Source organism: Mesoplodon densirostris, chromosome X (genome assembly GCF_025265405.1).
Source record: "Mesoplodon densirostris isolate mMesDen1 chromosome X, mMesDen1 primary haplotype, whole genome shotgun sequence".
Classification (NCBI taxonomy): Eukaryota; Metazoa; Chordata; class Mammalia; order Artiodactyla; family Ziphiidae; genus Mesoplodon; species Mesoplodon densirostris.
This window is the reverse complement of record NC_082681.1, coordinates 121,446,727-121,462,970: the sequence shown is the minus strand read 5'-3', so window position 1 is coordinate 121,462,970 and position 16,244 is coordinate 121,446,727. Positions and strand designations below refer to the sequence as shown.

Genomic DNA, 16,244 nt, shown 5'->3' with positions numbered 1-16,244 from the left:
TAATTTTTTTTCCTCTTCTTTTTCTGGACAAGTCCCTCTCATCTTCAAAGCCCAACTTGAAACTCACCTTTAGGAAAGTGACTATAATGGAAGCTTTACCTTTTCTCTGACACTCAGAACTGTGTTAATTTGCATTTCATGGTATCCCATTCAACAAACAACTATTATATGTAAAGTATATTTAAATTAATTCTGTAGGCACCAAACATTAAACGTGCAAAAAAACATGATCCCTAATTCCAGGGAGCTTAGAGATTCGTGTGAAACACACACATGCACGCATGCACACACATAACATACAAGGTCCTTTTTTGATAACAGGTATCAACCATGAGATCTAGTACCAAAGAGGAGAGAATCATTAACAGCTTTTCAAATAATCTTAAATCTTTTCATGTGTGAAGGGTTTGCTTATGTGAGGAGTGGACTTTTCTCCACATTCATTTCAGATCATCTAATACAGAATTATGTCCATAAAAGGCACTCAAATATTGTTTAGTGCTATATTTCTTTTGAAGGCTTTCTTTCAAACTTTCTAAATGGTTCAAGGCTATGCTTCCCATTAGCCTTACGCAATCAGTAACCCAAGAAGCCTCCTGCTTCATATGCGAGAAAAACAACAAAGGAAATTTTAATAAACAAAAGCATATCCAGAATAACTTCAGAACTTATGCACGCCTACAGGGGAAAACAATGCATGTGACATTACATTTACTATACCTCCCATCAGTGGTGAATAGCTTGAACGGCTCATCTATGTTCTGCTTTTTAAGGAAAACATTAACAGTGCTAATCATTGTGTAATTCAAGGTAAGAGAGGGAAAGCATGAAGATGGAACACAGTATGTCTAATTGTTCTGACTGGTAAAAGAACAAATACAAAGCTCACGGATGAGATAAGTATGTTGAAAAAAGAAAACTGACAGCGTGACTTAGAATGCTAACAAAAGTGAAGGGGAGTCTGCTGCAGAACAGAAAATAGCCACAGGGTCAAGATGCCTGGAGTGGGACAGAGATTTAGAGAACTGAGACTTTTTTTTCCCCTAGCAATAGAAGCTAATTTAAGGGAAGCAGGAAGAATTCTGACAGCAAAATGGGAAATGAAAATAAGTCATCTTTAACAAACCAGACAAAAGAACTAGGCTTTTGGCGGCAGAGATGAAGAGAGAATTATTTGTATGAGGGCTCTGCTTCCAGAAGTGTGAAAGGACAGCAAATTCAATGTGTTTAATGAGGACCTAAAACATGCAGGATAGGAGAGGAATTCAGGGGGAAAAAGAAAATCATCATGTCCTTATGGGGCTCCCAAGCTCAGAGCCTAATGGGAGAGGCAGACACAATGAACCAACATGGCACCGAAACACTGGCAGGAGTGCTAGGCTGGATTAACAACAACTGGGACCAAGAGAAACCAGGCAGCCTGAAAGGAGAGAACGAGGGCAAGAATCAAGGTAATGAGAAAGGTCAAGGGTGGGACCACCAAGTGTGAAGGAAGGGAAGAGGGAGAGTGGGAAGCTGGGGTCATAGAAGAGAACATTCAAGAATTGGCACTTAGAGTGAAGGCAATATTTGGCTCCCAGGAGGTTCCAACCAACCTCTACTGAAGAGTGATGTGAGGGGTGAGGCGAGATGGCAACCATGAGTGACGGGGGGAGAATGGACAGTCAATGATTTGTGAGGCCAGAACATCATCAGGATGGAGTTAACGTCCCCAAGGAGGATGGCAGGAGGTGGGTGAAGGCAGGACGATGAGGCAGTAGGTGACCACTAAGGGGAGAGGCAGTGTTGGCAAAATACTGGAAGATTTTTAGGGTGACCACATGATTTATTTCCAAACCTGGGGCACTGTTCATAATTATACCACAGGCCTAACCCACGATGGTTATGCCAAGATCTACCCTAGTGGATTTTGAGATTCCAATAAGGATGAGGAAAGGGCAGCGTCTGCAGGTGAGGGGATGGCCTTTAAATGAGGCAGGAGTTTGCAGCGGGAAAGAGTAAAAGATCAGCAGGTAGATGAAAGTTTCCAGAACAATGATGATTAGAAATAAGATCTATTCACATGTAAGCAGAGGAAAGTAGACCTCGGCCTTTATCAAGAGTCAAACTGTATGGAAAGAATTATATTTCTGACATAGAATGTTCACTCTTCTATGAGTAAGCCCTCAAAATGGTCAGAATGGTTTCTCTATGCCTCATCACCAGGCAGATATTAGCGTAAAATATATTTTTCCTTGTAAAATACAAATAATGTTTTTCCTTTTAAGGAATGAATAAACAGAGCCTTAGGTGTGCTGTACTCCAAAATCTATGTTCTGCACGATCTTGGGTTAGCCAAGATGTCTCAGAGAGAGGAGGAGGAGAGCGAACTTGGGCCATCTGATATTTAAGTGGTCCACTACTGATAAAAACCCTGGGTCTCGGGCTTCCCTGGTGGCACAGTGGTTGAGAGTCCGCCTGCCGATGCGGGCGACACGGGTTCGTGCCCCGGTCCGGGAAGATTCCACATGCCACGGATCGGCTGGGCCCCGTGAGCCATGGCCGCTGAGCCTGCGCGTCCGGAGCCTGTGCTCCGCAACGGGAGAGGCCACAACAGTGAGAGGCCCGCGTACTGCAAAAAACAAACAAACAAACAAACAAACAAAACTCTGGGTCTCAGTTTCTTGATACACAGGAGAAGATGTTTGAGGTGTAAAGAGCAACACAACTGCTGCTGGTTTGTCGTCATTACTGTGATTCTAGGGTCTGGTCCCAGAGACCTTAGGGGGTAATGAGGCCAGGAAAGTGTCTTAATTAAGCACACATACAGCTGTCATGTGACTCAGCACCATCTTCCAGTGAAACCCCCTGGCAGCAGCTCACACACTTGGAGGGCTCAGGGGAGGGATGTGAAGCCCCCAGGGTGTGTCTGAGGAGGGAAGCCCGGCCCAGACCTCAATGTCAGGCCTTAGTCCGCTCCATCCTGCCACAGAGGCCCTAGGGAACGTGGCGGAAGCACCCCACCACTGTGCACAGCTCTCGCACTGGGGGTCAGCTGAGAGCCGCTCCCTGACATCCAACCTGGCGGCAGGGAGTCACCTGTGAGCTCTGCTATGCCTGCCTCCCGTCTAGGCACTTTAAATCTTTAGGAAAGACAAACTTGCCACTTGTCTTGTAAATTGCAAAACCCAGCTGCGACCTCATTTGGGGCTCCATTTTGTCAAGAGTGCAAAGCAACATCTTAGACCAGTGTTTCTCAAAACTGGCTGCACATTTAGAATCACTTTGGGCATTTTTTTTTTTTTACTGAAATCAAGATGCTCCCTTTTTTTTTTTTTTTTTGCGGTACGCGGGCCTCTCACTGTTGTGGCCTCTCCCATTGTGGAGCACAGGCTCCGCGGCCATGGCTCACAGGCCCAGCCGCTCCGCGGCATGTGCGATCCTTCCGGACCGGGGCATGAACCCGTGTCCCCTGTATCGGCAGGCGGACTCTCAACCACTGCGCCACCAGGGAAGCCCAGATGCTCCCTTTTTAATGTGGGGTAAATCATGTAAATTAAAGAGACATTTAGGAAAATTTTTTAAGGAATAATAATTTCAGGTAGGCAACTGTAAGGAAGATAACAATCATGTATGCCAAGGCTACGTGATTCCTCCACAGGCCCCAAGGTGAGAGATCGATGCCCTGGTTTTCCAGAAATTCTTCGCCAGTACATATTGCATAGCTATAGGTACTGTTTGTTGTTACACTGAGTCCTGGGCAGAAGTTGTGTCCCAGAAATTCATTATGCTGCAAAGCCGCAAAGCCATATCGAGGAATGCTGAAGTACTGAAGCCACGAGAGCCAAGGCACAACGGTTCTGAGATTTACCAACAGCCCTGAAAATATCATCATAAACACAAAAGAGATGGTCATGAGAAGTGTTGCTATGGATACCATGCTCTGACCTGCTGCTATGGCCAGTGCCATTGAACTGGCTGAATAAGCTACCATCATCACGGTAAACATCATGATGAAGAAGGCCTCCACCTGTGGTTTCAATCCTAACAGGAAGTATGTTATACTAGTAAATATAATACTTGGTAACATCCTCATGGGGAGTAAATCAGATAACAGTTTTCCAAAGAAGTAAGATGACACTCTGTAGTATCCACTGATGTATTCACGTATGAAGAGCTTCTTCTCGACCAGCAGGAGCTCCACGGCCGACACACTGCTGAAGTCAAGAAGAAGAGCACCCTGGCTCTGTTCTGCATTCCTGTAGGATCATTGTTTAGATCGTAGAAAATGGCACCTATAACCAATCTCAGGATGATTGTTACAATTACCTGAACTATAGAAGCCTGGGGATTACCCAGTAAGTTTTTGAATGAACGCCTGGAAATCCACCTGAGCTGATGACAGAAGGAGGTGGCATAGATGATCTCCTTGTAGACTGAGATATTCTTCTTCTGACCCCCTGAGAGTTGACCTAACTCAACTTTTGTTTCCTTGAAGAAGGAGGACTTGGCATAAAACTCAGTTAATTTTCCTATGAGCGGAGTATCTTTCTTGGAAGGCTCTTCAGTCTCCTTGGCTTCACCATCTGTGTCTTCTCTGTTTAACACCACAGCACAGGAGTCTCTATTAATGACATCCAGGAAGAAGTCTGCAGGGTTATTATAGGGCTCACAGTGGTAACCAGTGGATGGAAAGTAACCCAAGGCCTCCCGAGCAGGCCCGTGGAACATTAATCTTTCTGAGGCCAACAGGTAAGTCTATCAAAGAACTTGAAGATGGAATAACGAGGCTGATGAATGGAGAAAATGATTGTCCTTCCTTATTTAGACATCCTCTTCAGAAGCAAAAGGACAGCATTTGCTGTGCTTGAATCTAAGCCAGTTGTGGGCTCGTCCAGGAACAAGATGGATGGATCAGTAATAAGCTCCATTGCAATACTAGTCCTGTTTCTTTCTCCTCCAGACACACCACGGATAAACTGAGTTCCAACCTTGGAATCTGCCACTTTATCCCCACACCAATTAAATTACAATTCCTTGGGTGTGTGGGGGGTTGAGACCGAGAAATCAGTGCTTTTGAAAGGTCCCTAGGTCCTTCCAACGTGCAGGTTGAGAATCAATGATTTAGACCAGTGCTTCTCAAATGTTAATGTGTATACTATCCACCTGGGGATCATGTGAAAATGACAATTCAGGTTCACTAGGTCTGGGGCTGGTCAGAGATTCAGCTTTTCTAACAGGTTCCCAGGTGATGTCAATGCTACCGGACCACACTTTGAGTAGAAAGGTTCTCAAAAATGGTAAGCTCCTTGAAAACAAAGGATCTTTTATTTATATCTCTGTATCCACCAAATACCTAGCACAGTGCCTGGAAAATATTGATTATGAATACACGTTGGCTGAATGGATGAATCAATGGATGGCCCAATCTGCCCCCACAATACTAATCTACTTCCCGCAATTTCCAAACATCCGAAGTGACGTCAAGTTGAACGAGGAAAAGGCAGGTCTAGATTAGCTATACAAGAAAGCTTCATCTATCCAATCAGGCTTACCTGTTGGTCTGTACTGAATATTTGTTCATAATTGTGGTAACAACTTAAAAAGTACCTTTAAAAGGTAGGTCACATTTTCTAAGACATCATAAGTGCCCTGTTTGAGTTTGGACAGGAACGTATAGCTCAGAATTCACCATAGCAAACCCCCAAATGATGGGTTCACCAGCTGGTCCTCTTGAAAAAGAAAAGCACTCTGCTTGGTCACTTCCCCTGGTGGTCAGCTGTCCCCACACTCCCTAGTACCGATTTCCCAGAAATTATCCAGCATGGCTGTTTTTCAAGACCTTCTCTGATGACTGAAATATCATTAGAGGAGAAAGTGAGTGTTGTTTGACTTCGGTATGGCTGTCAAGTGAGCCTCTGAGTGCCCCGAGGGGGGTCTCACACCCTCAACATCCCACGAGCAGTTATGAAAAGTGCTGTTTAATATTTATTAATGAACACCTTCTGCATGGAGTTTCAGGGGGGCTGTTGAGAGGAAGCTCCATGGAAGCCAAAGCCCATGAGCACTCAGATCTACTTCTGCATGTTAACACCTCCCCAAGAGATGCAATCGTTCTGCAGAGCTGGGATTTCTGCTCAGAATTTCCAGCATCCCATAAGGCAGTTACTCTAGCAGGCTCGTCAACATCACCGTTTATGAGGTAACAGGAGAAAAAGAGAACCACGGTCTATCTCAGCATCAGAAGAAATGCCTGGCAGACCACAGTTAATGAGGGAAGCCGAGGAGACCGTCCCAGGGACAAGCCCACTCAAGATGTCACATTCCAAATATCAACATTTGGGATAGGTGAGGTTTAGGCAGTCATTCACTGTTTTGTGATACTGGGAAGTCATGGCCTCAAAGAGATTGTCTACTTGTAAAAAAAATCCTGACTTTATTGGGCAACAACTTACAGGCTTTGCTATACTAACTGCTGACTTACTCATTTTACATATTGTATAACTGGTAACAAAAAAGTTGGATGAGTAACACACAAAAAACCGTAATCAAGCTTCCTTTTAGTTATGTCGATATTAATTAAAGCATGTCATGATGCCTGAACACTGCATTCAGAAATGACCACATGCCTTTTACAAGCTACCCATACCATACCTCACATTTTCCTGCTTCTTCGTACATCTGGTAACTTGTGACTGTATGTTCTCAACAGCCATGCACTGCACGCTACAATGTCGAAGGACTGAATTTTGTTGTCTTCCTTGAAAGAGTGTGGAGTTTCCTTACGGTGGGCATGTTACTTGCAGGTCAGCTTGACCTGTCAAGGCTTGGTTTTGCGTTTCATTTAGGGTGGGTCTAGGGTAGTGCTATTCCTATGGCTAACTTTTCTGAGTTGTCAATTGGATGCCAAGTGTGTTCAACAAAGTTTTTCCATTCTGCTTGGCCAGAACTCCAACATCTATCACCGGTGACCTCTGGGATATCCACTCAGCTCACAGCCCACCCACACACCTTCCTCCCCCATACTTATTTTCGGCCGGGTCTTGTGGAGTCTTGCCCTATTGATGCACAGCCTAGTATTTGGCCAAAGACTCAAGGGACCCTTATATATAGACGTTTGGAGCTCTTTCTTTGCACAGCTCGTGCTCCTCTGCAATTCCCTGCCCTGAAAAATTCCATCCACCTCGGCAGCCGTGAGTTACAGTCTCCGTTGATTCAATCCAATGAGTCTTCTGCTCTCTGTTTAGGCTCCAGTGCCCTGTGCTGCAATTTAGAAAGTGCCCCCAGGCAAAAAGCCAGGGTTGACATGGAACTCACTTTATGCTTCCCTCTCTCAAGGATCACATCCCTGTGCTGTGCATTGTCCAATGCCTCAAAACAGCTGGTTCATGTATTTTGTCCAATTTTAAAGTTGTCTATGGCAGGAGGGTAAATCTAATGCTCTTTACTCCATCATGGCCGCAACCAGAAGTTATATTCTCACTTTAAAAGATTGTTTCTTTAATTAGAGTGAATTTATTTTATTCTAGATAGAATAGAACCTTAAGCTCTATCTTTAAAAGTCTGAGCTATTTCAAGGTCTAATTCCCAAAAGAGGTCCTAGAGAAAGAATTTCTGAAATGAAGACACATACAAGGGTTTTTAATTATCCTGGAGTTTCCTTTGCTAGTCATATACACTCTTCTCTAACAAGGAAGGCGGAATATTCCCTAAGGAAAAGTAGAGTTACTGTTAAACATCTTTATATGGAAAAGTTAAATACAATGCAGTAAGGTAGTGCCACCCAACCTTTTCCAGATAATGGCACACTTATAAAATGATAATCTTTTGATGACATGCTGCTGGAGGCCTGACGTTGTTGGACACCATCAACTGGGAGGGGGTGGGGGGTCTTCCACCTAACCAAGGCCCTTCCCACCCACCCAGGAGAGCTGAGGGGATCACTATCCTATGCTCCTATAACCCACTCAGAGCACAGGGGTTAGGAAATGCTACAGAAGTAACGTTTGAGTCCAGATGTCACTAAGAAATGAGAAAAAAGTTGAAACCCAATCTCAGTCCCCCAAAAGAGAACAGAGCTTTCACAGGCATCTTGAGAGGCAGGCAGACAGGAATTGGGGAGGCCTGAGGGGACTTTAATAGGAGACAACCCAGAGCGGAAGCCCCAAAGGCCTCAGGGCTCATAGACTGTTTCCCTCTTAGAAAAGATGTTTCTATCTGGAGCCTCTTCAGAGAACAGCACCCAACAGATGCTGCCATACTGGCCCAACTCCAGGGTCATCATTCACATTGGGCATGTCCTGGAGTTGTGGGACATGGCCGTACGGTTTGTCACAACGTATATATAAGAACTGCTTACTGATTTCGTTATTTCATTGGCAGCTTATACAGTCCTAAGTCTTAGGAAATGTTTGTGCTTTTAGCTTTTTTTTTCTAATAGTAGAATGAAAGACTTTCTGCCCCCTTAAATGCTACTTCAAAAATCAGTAATCATGTGAAAAGGAGATGTTTGCAGGGAGGGCCCTTCCTGGGTACTTATAATCTGGCTTTAAGAATGACCAGAGACATTAACATAGGAGGGCAGGTGAACAAGTCATACACCACATGCAAATCATCAAAGTGGCACTTTTGCACTTTTTTGTCCATTTAAATATAATCAAGAATGTGAAATTATGTAACAATATGTTTTCATAGAAACTTCTCATTTTCTACTTGTTATGTCATTTACATTGAGAGGACCACTTAATGCTAAATTTTAGAAGCTGTTTCTAATGGAGCCTTCAGCTCATCCAAAGCTTATGGCTAATGGCATAATTTACCTCTCAAGGCTGTCCATCCTACAGCTGAGATTTCATTTTCATTTATGTTTAGGGAAATATATTGATTCTGCATCCAAATACATGCCTTTCTTCCATTAAAAGGATAGTAGATATAATACAAAATCATTTTGCTTCATTACAAACACAGTGGCATTGATAAAGCATCTTTCATTATGTTTTAAGAGCTGTTCTTAGCTCCCGCACCACCTCTAAGAGATACAAAGAAGGCTGTTAGGGTGAGGGCGGAGGAATCTTCATTTCCCAAGTAAGCATCAGGAAGGAATAAGAAGCGAAGGGCATAGCCATGATCATTATGAAGGTCAAGAACATCCAAGCCAGCTGCAGCAGCTATTGGTGAATTCTTACCTTCCATCTCCCTTTTTTACGAGACAAATCTACATTTCTTTTAAGTCTTTCTTTTAGGAAAGCTTATTCCTTGGCATGCAAATTTGTTTGGAGTCTTTTTCTCTACACACAGCAAATTTAGCTTCTAGGCCTGTGCAGTGAGTGAAAAAATATAATTCCCAGGTCAAATCTCAGTTCTCAGGCAGCTCATCTAAATCCAGGCCTGACTAGTGGAATATGGCTGCACTTGTTCGCCACCCTGGGGAGAAAGTGGCACAGGGGTACAGAGGTGGGGTGCAGGGGACGGCTCTGCTATGGGAGATTCATGGTCTTGTCTTACAAAATATACTCCCAGGAAGACTCAGAACAAAACCAAGGTCCTTGAAATTCATGCAATTACATATCAAGCAATTATTTACTAAACACTGGGGCTCAGATGACCTTGTAAGAAAAAGAGACCAACCAACAACATTCTCTCAATAGTATCTTTGCAGAGCAGAAGTTTTTAATTTTGCCAAAGTCCACTGCAGCAGTTCTCTCTTCCATGGATTGTGCTTTTAGTGTCATGTCTCATAACTCTCTTCTCCTATGTTTTCATAAATAACTTTTTAATGTCTTATGTTTTCTGTACAGATCTGTGGTCCATTTTGAGTTAATTTTTGTATAATGTGTTAGATTAGGGCTTTTTTTTTTTTTTGGTCTAGGTATGTTCAATTGTACCAGCACCATTTCTTGAAAAGATTATCCTTTCTTTCTTAAATTTTCTTTGCACCTCTGTTGAAAATTAATTGCCTATATTTTAATGGGTCTGTTTCTAGACATTCTATTTCAAGGGCTAGCAAACTACATCCCATGGGCCAAATCTGGCCTGCTACCTATTTCTGTACAGACCTCAAGCTAAGAATAGTTTTTACATTTTCAAATGGTTTTTAAAAATCAAAAGAATAGTATTTCAAAGAATATGAAAATTACAGGAAATTCAAATTTAAGTGTCCATAAATAAAGCTTTATTGGAACTCAGCCACACCCATTCATTTACACCTATGACTGCTTTTGTATAGTTGAGATAGATACTATATGGCCCATAAAATATAAAATATTTTCTCTCTGACCCTTTACAGAGAAAGTTTGTGAAGCCCTGGTCTAGGATATGAGGATCCTTATCCATGCCAAATCTCGGGGGTTCTCTGAATGCCGCTATAAAGAAAATACTGTAAGAACAGAAGCTTTAAATAGAACCCCTGAAAGCCCTGAGGAAGGCAGAAAAGGAATGCATTTAATAGCCAGCTACCCTTTCAAACTAGGACTAAAATATAAAAGCCTTAAGTAAAACTATTCCTAAAAGGATGAATTTTACTGCACCATGTAGTTAACTATAAAATGGGGAAATTTTAAGTCTAAAAGGTATTTACTTTTAATGATATTTTCTTAAATATCTCTATGAGTCATAAACTGAGAAAAAACATTTGTAATGTGAAAGATGACAGGTTAATGTCATGAATATAAAGTATTTTTATAAAAATCAATTGGAAAATGGCACATAACATTTTCAACTTGAGTAATCATTTTTAAAAATGCAAACGCCTATCAGATTAGCAGAGATTAGAAAGAATGATAATATCCGGGCATGACAAGGATAGGGAAACATTCTCATAGGCTCCTGGGGGGAGACTAAATTGGCACAATCTTTCAGAACATCACTTAAATGCCTTTAAAAGGCACTGAAGCATCAATACATTTAGCAATTGATCATCAGGAAATAATAACAAATGCTAACATTTATAAAGAACTTACTATGAGCCAGGCATTCCAAGTGCTTTGCCTCCTTTAACTCACTTAATCTTTACAACATCAGGAGGTAGGTACTGTTATCATCCCCATTTCACAGATGTGGAAACAAACTAAGGCACAGAGAGACTGAGCAGCCCGCCCAAGGTTACACAAGTAGCAGAAAGTGGTAGAAATAATTACGTTCATGAAGATCTACAAACAAGGTGATGACTACATGCAACATAGTGTGAAACAGGGAAAAACCAGAAACAAGCCAAATATAAAAGAGGATCGTGGTACTCCATACACTGGGATGCTAAGGAACCATTTAACTGTGCTGCCAAAGATAGGCATGATATATTGGGGGCAAAGGGGGTAAACAAAAGAGTGTATATGATATGACCTTATTTTTATTTTTAACTGTAATTGTGTGTGTGTGTCTCTCTGTGTGTATAAAGTCTGGGAGAACACAGCTCAAGTATTAAGAGAGGTATCTGAAGGTGATGCAGTCACAGGTGATTCTGACTTTCCTTCGTATTTATCTGTTTTGTTCTCATTCTCTAAGAGTAAGTTTTACTTATTTAATTTTAAAGTATTACTTAAAAGTGCATCCCATGCCATCTCAGAAAAGTATATTTTAATAAAATGCAAATGTGAATGTAAGACCTTTGAGATACTTTAAGAAGATAGGGGGTACACAACTATTGAATATAATAAATTACTTTCGTCCGAAGAAAAGTTAAAATAAATAATACAGGGGCATTTCAGGGAAAGTACTGACCTTAATTTCAGGAGAGTTCAATATACCAAGAGAGAACTCCCAGTCAATGGGCATTTGTCTTTTCTTCTTCCGATCATAACTTAACACAGCAATAGCTGTAATTTTTTATTTCTAAAGCACTTTCAGCCACAACATCTCACTTAATCCTCACAACAGCCCTCTCAGAGTAATAGAAATAGAAAGAGTGGAGAGAGAAAACAGAAAGAGTTTCTCTCATTCCTTAAGACACCTGCAGAGTTTTCTGTGTGTTGCAGGAAAAAAACATCCCAAGATGCTGTATCAAGGATTACTAATGTCCTGCCACTAAAGCACAGCACTTGGGAGAGAGATGACACTTAGGCTGAAGTAACACAGGGTCCCTTTAGACAGTTTTATATAATTTGAGGAGGCATGTAAAGCTGAGAATCTGCATCAACTGCAAACTCATCTGTCTATGAGAAATCTGCAATCATCAAAATTTCTGGGTGGCACTGTTTTGACTGTCTACTGGTAAACTAAAGCGAAATGTTCTCCCACCGCCAAGTCCTACTTTCACCAACCTCATCTAATTTAAAACTGTGTCTCTGTGATGGTAAACAAGCTCAGGAGGAAGAATTTGGGTTTTTTGTGTTTTTTTAAAAGATTTTTTGATGTGGACCATTTTTAAAGTCTTTATTGAATTTGTTACAATAGTGCTTCTGTTTGATGTTTTGGTTTGTTGGCCCCGAAGGCATGTGGGATCTTAGCTCCCTGACCAGGGATGGAACCCACACCCCCTGCATTGGAAGGCGGAGTCTTAACCACTGGACCACCAGGGAAGTCCCAGGAGAAAGAGTTTTGATCAAATGTGTTTCTGGTGTCAGGAATCTTCCCATCGGTCCTGGTGTCCAGGTTACTTTAAAGAGGAAGACAAAACAGCAGCAAACTGTATTCCTTGGGATTTCTAATGCTCTGAGGAGGAGATATATTGTGACTGCTGTCCCCAGTAGGGACATATGCCATCTAACAAGACAGGCTATACTGCAAGAAATACGTCCTATGACATAAATGACTCATTTGCTGAACGCTGACATTTTTCAAATGTGTGTAAACCCAGATGATCCCAGACCTACACTTAACTTCTTCATTCACTCATAAAACATGTCCTTCTAATGGGTCTGTCAGTGTGTCATCATTTTCAGGGTGACACCTGCTAATTTACTCCTCATCCCTGAAACCACATTTAATCCTACACTTTAGCTCTGCTAAAAGCTTCAGCAGTTGAGAGAGAAAGGGTCAAGGCCAGCAATCTATATAGCTGATCGGCTTTCTTATACCAAGCTGAGAACCCTTCATGAGATTTCTAAAGCCACTTTCCTGTGGGGAGAGAAGCAAGGAAGTCTGGAAACATTTTTCTCATGAATAAATGTTTCAATTAATAAATTAATGGGAGGGAGGCAGGAAGGGAAAATAAACATTAGAACAAACAAAAGAACATATCATCACAGAATGACTTAGGAAGGAGCTAGGGATGCCTTTTCTTTCTCTCTCTTTCCCCCCTCCCCCTCCCCCACCTCTCTCCCTCTCCCCCTCTCTCTCTCTTTCATGGTGACAGCAAGCAGAAAACTAACCTGGGTCCAGAAGAACAGAGGAAAGCAAAATAGGCTGGGCATGGGAAGAAAGAAGTGGGAGAGGAGGGCTTTAGGCACAAAAAGAAGCAATGGTAGCCCTGAGCTGAGCTCATTATGTCCTCTGCACTACCATTCCATTTCTGTAGATGTGACAATGGAATCAGAAAGTCCTGGATGCTCCTGACCCTATGAGGTCAGAGACACGGACACAAAAATGTCGGAAACAGATGGATGGGGGAATGGCGTGGTAATACTGTTTTCCTAATAAAACAATGATAATGTCATTAATTTTAAAAGAAAATTGCACAGGCACCTGCCCTAGATATACCCAGCAACAGAGCGTGATTCAATAAGTAGACAAGAGTCACCTCGGGGAGTGACTGAGCCGCACCTACCGCAAGCATCCACAGCCCCACAGGAAACAGAGCAGTCCCGCCCTGCCAGCCCCCACGTTCAGGGTCAGGAGACCCTGCCCTGGCTCGGCCGCTGATTACTGTGAGGCCCTTGGGAAAGTCACTTCCGCGCTCTGGGCCTCTGTTACTCCTTTGCCATCTGGACAGAACACCATGGTCCCGCCTAGCTCCCAGGGCTGTTGTGAGCATGCGTGAGGAGAAGGCGGGGTGCTGAGGGGTCCCGGACTCTTGCTGCCAGTGGCCCAGAAGGGTCCTGCACTGGGAAGCTCTGGTCCTGCAGGAGCTATTACTATTTTGTTTTTTAGTGATTCAGATTTTTTTTAAATTTAATTTAATTTTATTTATTTACTTTTGGCTGCGTTGGGTCTTTGTTGTGGTGCACGGGCTTCTCATTGTAGTAGCTTCTCTTGCTGCAGAGCACGGGCACTAGGCGCACGGGCTCAGTAGTTGTGGCTCGCGGGCTCTAGAGCGCAGGCTCAGTAGTTGTGGCGCATGGGCTTAGTTGCTCCGCGGCATGTGAGATCTTCCTGGACCAGGGCTCGAACCTGTGTCCCCTCCATTGGCAGGCGGATTCTTAACCACTGTGCCACCAGGGAAGCCCGGAGCTATTACTATTAAGTTAAGTGCTCAACCACTGTCTGGGAAAGGAGGGAGGAAAACACGATGAGGGAGAGCTGGAGGAAGCTGGTGAGTTAGTATCAGTCCTAACTCTGCTGTCACAGCAGCAGGTCTAGCTCAGACATTTGGGGTCCCTGATTTGTCCCTAAGACAAGGTGAAATTCCTAGCTGGTATTTTTTCGTAGTGGTGACCGTCTACCTTTAGCTACTCCACTGGGTTCCCTCTTTCTTGAGAGGCGCATATATTGGTTTTCTCCCCCAAACATCAATGCTGTCTCCTTCTCCTTCCTTCCGACTCCACCACGCCGTGACTTTAGTCAATAACATTACCTTTCTCTGTGTTTACCTTCATGTTGTCAAATAGGCTTTATAACCATGAAGAAATGGGGGTTTCTGTTGGCTTTGTAACGGGTCAGAGATACAGCCACTCAGGGGAGCCTTTTGATAAGAAATACCCGAAGATCTTTGTTTACGGAGGGGTCACGTGAGAAGCCCTTCCTCCTAGGTTACCCGGGGCTGGGAGGAAAGGGCCATTGCTCCGAGGCCAGGAGGCTGTTGGCCAAGGGCAGGGACATCGCCCCTCTGCACAGCTGGGCTCGCTCTGCGCCAAGCGGCAGTGGTCAGGGCAAGGCGCATGCTTCACAGTAGAGCCTCGCCTGACCCCTTCTCCAGGGAGCTTCTCAGGTTGGAAACCAGACCCAGAGGCTTCTGAACCCTTTCAACCACGCTCTGAACACAAATCAGGAAGGCAGGGATGGGGGTGGCAGGAACACAGACGAAGGAGCTATTTTTTTTAAAGGAGCTATTTCTGAGTGACTGGAAATAAAAGCTAAACACAGGTGTGTTCTGCACCCGTGGACATGTTCCCAAATCCACAAGAATTCTATTTTATAAATGAACTAAAAAAGAAACCATTCGGGTTGCCACATTTCATCCTAGTTTCCAGGGACACACACAAATAGTTTGGGCCTTTGTGCATTATTTCAGGAATCGAGGAGGGCGTATAGGCACCCACTAAAGGTGTATGACTCATTTTCTAGAAAGCTATACGAAGTGACAATCTAGGGCTAAAAATGAGGGCAACGTCTGCCCTGTGACTCCTGCCACAGCTCATAAAAGCAGGGCAAAAAACCACCTTAAGTGACTATAAAATGAAACCACCATCAGAATTTGGGGTAAATCAAGAACGTCTACAGCAAAAGCCATCAAATTTAGAGAAGAGCTATTTCATCTCAACTCATAATACAATAAAGAGGCATATCAAGGTGCATATTAAACAAATTGTGGTGAAACTATTCACTCTGCAATATGAAAAGCACACAGTCATCTAAATGAACTTCTGGGCGATACCTAAACTCAGAGCAAGAGTAAGACTTTTCTATAAAGCAGGGTTTGACAGACTCAGATTCCATCCTTCCCACCTTCAACAGGCAAAATATTTATGGCATGTTTTCTTTCCAAATTCTTGCTGAAATCTCACCCATTGCGAATTCTTACCCACTGCAAATTCTTACCTATTTTAGGCATATATATATATTTTTACCACTGTTACCCACTTTATATCACGGCATTCCAGCCCCAGCTATAAACTGGGCCCAGCCACAAGAGCCCTTGCATTCCCATTTCTGAGGTCAGAGAAAGAGCAGAGATAAACTGACAATTCCTAGGATTACAGGTACCAGTGATGGGCCCCTCCCTGCGAGAGGCACTTATACACAGCATCTTAGTACATCCTCACGGCTGCCCTGTGAGGTTGGCTTTAGGGCTGAGGAAACTGAGTCTCAGAGGGGTTAAGTGACATGCCCAAAGACACACAGCTAGGAACGGTGGAGCTGGGACTCAAACCCTGGTGTCTCTGAGTGGCAGCCCATGTGGCACTTGTCGTTTTTTTTTGTTTGTTTGTTTTTGTTTTTTTTTGTGTGTGGTAGGC

At 43.2% G+C, this 16,244-nt stretch overlaps 1 protein-coding gene and 1 pseudogene across 4 annotated transcripts in view; both read right to left on the bottom strand.

The window, feature by feature from the left end:
• Positions 1-16,244, bottom strand: part of SH3KBP1 (SH3 domain containing kinase binding protein 1) — a 346,074-nt gene that overhangs the window by 72,217 nt on the left and 257,613 nt on the right. The gene's annotated exons all lie outside the window — the stretch shown is intronic.
• On the bottom strand, positions 3,548-4,985 carry LOC132481611 (broad substrate specificity ATP-binding cassette transporter ABCG2-like; annotated as a pseudogene).